Genomic DNA, 5070 nt, shown 5'->3' on the forward strand with positions numbered 1-5070 from the left:
AGCTTTCCTGCTTATTACCCATGCTCCTAGCATTGGTGTACATGCACCTCAACTCCTTCCCACAGCTTCCTTTCTTTGGAGTCCCCAGCCTCTTCCTTCCTCCCATCTTCCCTGATACCAGCCCTCTCTTGGCAAGAGTCCTGTCAAGTCCCTGCAGTACCTCTAAAACCCTAGTACCAAAGCCCTGATCCTCTCCCCTCACGTGTCCATTGCAGACAAGTTTCTGGGGTGCCTGAACCTCCCCCCGCCCAGCTCAGTTTAAAGTCTTCCAGACAAAGCTCGCTAGAGCATTTCCAAAGAACCTTTTCCCTATCCTTGTGAGGTGCAACTTGTCCCTTGCCAGAAGTCCATTGGCAAGAAACCAGGTGCCATGGTCGAGGAACCCGAAGCATTCCTTCTGGCAGCACACCCTAACCAAGTCTTTCACCTCGGCGACCCTCCTATCGCTGCCTGGCCCAAATCCCTGGAGTGGTAAGATAGATGAGAAGGCCACTTTGGCCTTTAGGTCCCTGAGTTTGTTCCCATGGCCTCGAAGTCCCTGGTGATCCCGCCCATACCCTGCCTGGCTATGTCATTTGTCCCCACATGGATCACCAGAAGTGTCTGGTGACCGCTGGAGCAAACAAGATGCTCCACTCTATCCTTCACATGCCGGATGTGTGTGCCTGGCAGGCAACAGACCTCTCTCACCTCATGGTCGGGGCAGCACACCACTGTCTCAGTGCCCCTCAGCAGGGAGCCCCCAGCAACAATCACCCACTGCCTTCTCTTCCCGGTGATGGTAGTTGGCCACGCCCTGGCCCTCGCCTCTCCTACGGCGGCCCCCTTGCTGCATGTGGTCCCAGGCTGGGGTGCCCGCCCCTGCCTCCCCCCACCTCCCCTCACTGTGAACCCCAAATTATACTTTTTGTCAGTCAAAATGCCAAACATTTAAAACTGGAAGAGCATAGGTCTAAGCTAGGCAAAGCTTTAATGTCAGTTCTGATACAGGGATAGTTATGCATAATAATTTAAATATTTGATCATTAATTTTTAATCCCATGTAATCATTAAAATTTCTAGTAATTGTTTTAATTACAATTCTTTTGATTAACTCATATTTAAGTTTAATAATATTTTCATGTTTTACTTAGTATATGCCCTATTCTTTTTACTAGATCCTTCAAAAGCAAAACCTGATCATCTTCATACAGGTTAATTTAATTTATTCCCAATTGTTACGCCTATAATATTATTCTTATTCCTTATGCTATAAGCTGATGGTTCCATGAGCGTAGCAAATATTAAAGGAGACAAGGGCTCTCCCTGTCCAATCCCTTGGTGAAATGCCAATATTTCCGATTCTAATTCATTAGTCAGTACTTTCGCGATTGCTCCTTCCGATTGGCTTTTTAGAGTTCTAATAAATCCCTTGCCCAAATTCATTTTCCCCCTACGTTAAAACAAATAGTGCCATTCCACACGATCCAAAGCATGAAGCAAACCCAAGGAGAGCACGGCTCGTTTTGGTTTCTCCTCAGCTGCCGCAAATTTAATATTTAGCGCCCTTGAGGTCGCATCAGCCGTTTGTGGGGCTGGCCTCAAGCCGTAATGATCTGTGTGGGTATGATTCACTAGGAAGCTGCTCAATCTTTGAGCCAAAATTGAAGAAAACGAATCAGATCCTGGTTTTGTAATGTAATTGATCTGTTTGCTAAGGGAAGGGAAGGTCCATCCCTTGTTTTGTTGTAACTGTTCTTCTAGATAATCTCCAAGATTCTGTTGTGTTCCTCCACCTAATACTCAGTTATATGATTTTGACACGGGTATGCATTCACCCTCCTCCCAAATTCTGTAATAATGAGCACTAGTGATTTACCCTTTTCTTAGCCTCAGAATAGCTGTTCTGAGTTTCACTACTGCTCCTGGAGAGTTGAGCTGTTGCTTATACTCTTCAGAAATTGGTTTTGTTGGTAACACACTCACAAATTCTAATATTTCTCTATTAATTCTGTTTTATATAACTTCTCCAAAGAGCAGTTCTTCAAGTACCTCATGGCTGCATATGGTTTAAAGTGTCTAATGTTTCCAATTCTGATTTGGTCCATGTAAATTATATAAAGGTTTTCTTTCAACCCATTTCCTTATGTTCTTCTGTCTTTCTTTTAACTTCCAGTTATTCTGGGCCTCTGTTTCTTATTAATCTTGCTCCCTCCTCTATAAAATGCCCTCTGAAGAATGCTTGTTGCGTATCCCATAAATGTGCAGGCTCTATTTGCTCTTTTTCATTAGTCGCATAAAAAACATTATTCCTCTTCTAATTCTTTGAACAATTTGAGGATTTGTAAGTGTACTTGAATGTAACTTCCAAATGTTAGGTTTAGTCTCAAGGATTGTAGTAGTTTTATTTAAATGAATAAGGCAAATGGTTTTATGAGAAATCCATCTTTATTTTATTGTACCAAAAATATATTTTCTTCTTGCTTGCAGTCTTCAGCCGTGCTGGCTGTCGGATCCGCACACTTCAGCCAGACTTCATTCCATCCGACCCCGTCGTTGTAGGGCTGGGCTATGGAGAGCTTGTCGTCAATGGCGTCTCCTCCTGTGCGTCTCCCCTTCCACGCTTTGCTCTTTGTTCACCTTCCCGGATTTCGCTCTGGACTAGCACTTGGCAACAATTGCCAAGCATTCACATCCATAGGTGAGCTCAGCCAATGAGAGGGCTGGACCCTCCAAAGGATGGCTGCAGTTTGAGCTTCGCCTCACAAACTGCTGGCTTTTATCAGGGGTCACTTTATGATCTGTGAGGAACGGCAGCTCTGTTTGGGTGCAGGGAGCTGGAGGGAGTTGGGCTGCTCGCATTATGACACCACAGTCCTAATCCCACCTGGGCCAACTGCGGGATGCCAGGACAAACCCTTTGAGTGACCATATATTGCCATGGTTATGACTGATTGATGCCCAGAGCATTTGCCGGAAAACTTCTGTGGCTTTAAGCCTGCTTCTATGTGCGAACCTTTGTATTTCTGCAAGGTTATATTTTGGGCTTAATTAATATTTTTGGGGAAGTTTTAAACTTCCATGTTGCATTCTGTCTATTGCACCGTACAATCATCTTACAGCATGTTCATTTTCCATATAACAACAACGATTTACATCTCCTTTCCAAGTCTCTTCCACTTATTGATACTCACAAGTGTGTGCGCGCGCGCGTGTATAAAACAGCAAACCGATAAGCTATAGGGCAGTGATGGCGAGCCCATGGCACACGTGCCCAAAGGGGCACGCAGAGCCCTCTCTGTGGGCACGCGACCGCCCCAGTAGTCACGCGCGTATTCGGAAAGAGTAAGGGCGCCAGGTAACGACGTCACGCATTGGCCGCGACTCGCCCAGCTTTCGCATGGGCGGTCAGTGAGCTGCCAGGGATTTGCAGGGACTGTGACTGTAGCGGGATGCAGGTGGCGCGGTGGTTTCAACAGCGGTGCTGCCGGGCTGGGTGATCGAAAGCTCGCGGTTCGAGGCTGCACAACCCGTTGTGATTTGAACAGAAGGTAGGAAAGCTAGGAAATACATTCACGTAGGAAATGCACTCAGGTTGGAAATACACTCAGATGCCTTTTTCACAGCCAGCCAAACGCTGGAGGTCAGTGGAACGTTGCCCCCTTGTGCTGGTGGTCAGCAAATTCAGGGGTTTTTTTTGCAGGGTTGGCACGTTGCGATACATAAGTGGGTTCTGAGTTGCAGTTTGGGCACTCGGTCTCTGAAAGGTTCACCATACATGCTATAGGTTCATCCAGCATGTTTATCTCAATATTTGATTCCATACTGAAGGTCAGTAAGGGGTGCCAAAGCTTAATGAAATTATCCGTTTTCATTTCCCCTCTCAGGAATCTAGCCTGTCTAGTCAATTTCTCCATTAGTGCAATTTCCCATATGCTTCCTAACTGTCTTTGAAAGGAGAACCCCTTAACATCTTTCCAATCATGGCCAATTTCTAATCTCGCTGCTCCCATAAGGATCTCACCCGCCCTTTCTTACTTAAGTTCTCGTTCCCATCCACAAAGAGGGAGAATAATAGGAGATTTTCATTACCAATCTTCTTTGATGCATTGAATTTTCTAACCATTTAATTGCCTCATTCCAGAATAATTCTACTTTTGGACAAGATACCCACATATGTTCAAGCAAGCCTTTTGCCCCACAATTTTGCCAAGAAATGTCTGATACTTCCTTTCTTATTTGGTGAGGTTTTGTGGTGAATAAGTGCCATCTATGAATTCTCTTCAATACCATTTCCTCAGATTTTGCTGATACTGATTCCTATAACTGAGAGTTTCATATTTCTGTCCACACTTTTTCTGGTATTTTAATATTTAAATTCCTTTTCCATATAGTTCTTGTTCCTGTGTGTCTGGTGCACTCATCTTTTACAGTATTTTTATACAAAACTGAGATTAAAGCTTCTCTCTTTTAAATATTAGTGTCCCCGATAGAATAATTTTCTAATGCTGTCAGTGTTCTAATAGGTCCTGAAGTTGTGTATACTTGATTTGCCAAATCTCAAGCCAAAGAAAAAGTCACGGGTTGGAACTGACTCAAATCAGAGAGTCTTTTCTCCTAAGCGCCTAATTGGAATTGGTTTCCCATGTGCAAATCCATCTCTACTTCTACAGATGCGTATTTCTTTCCATCCTCTAAATTGCGCATATTCTTTTTGAGATTTCATTTTAGTCCGCTCCAAAACGGGACGGAAAGGAGCTATAGCTGGTGCCAGAGTTTTCATATATTTACGCCATATTGCTACAGTTTCCTTGATAAAAGGGTTTTGAAGTTCTTTATGCTCCAGCAATTTGGGTATGTACAAATAAGAATCATACGGTCTCCTTGTACTTCCTCCATTTGTATTTACTTGGGGGCCTTGTTCACTTGTATAATCTTTACAGTTCAGTACATTTGGAAGGCCTCCTGAGATTTTTTTCATGTGGGATGGCCAATCCTCCTTCCATGGTAGTGGCAGCTCCCTATTTTGTACTGTTTCGAAATCTTAGATTATTCCGACTTGCAGAGATAATTTTTTTCCTTTTCTTTCAT

This window comes from Varanus komodoensis, unplaced genomic scaffold (genome assembly GCF_004798865.1).
Source record: "Varanus komodoensis strain SLA01 unplaced genomic scaffold, ASM479886v1 scaffold23, whole genome shotgun sequence".
Classification (NCBI taxonomy): Eukaryota; Metazoa; Chordata; class Lepidosauria; order Squamata; family Varanidae; genus Varanus; species Varanus komodoensis.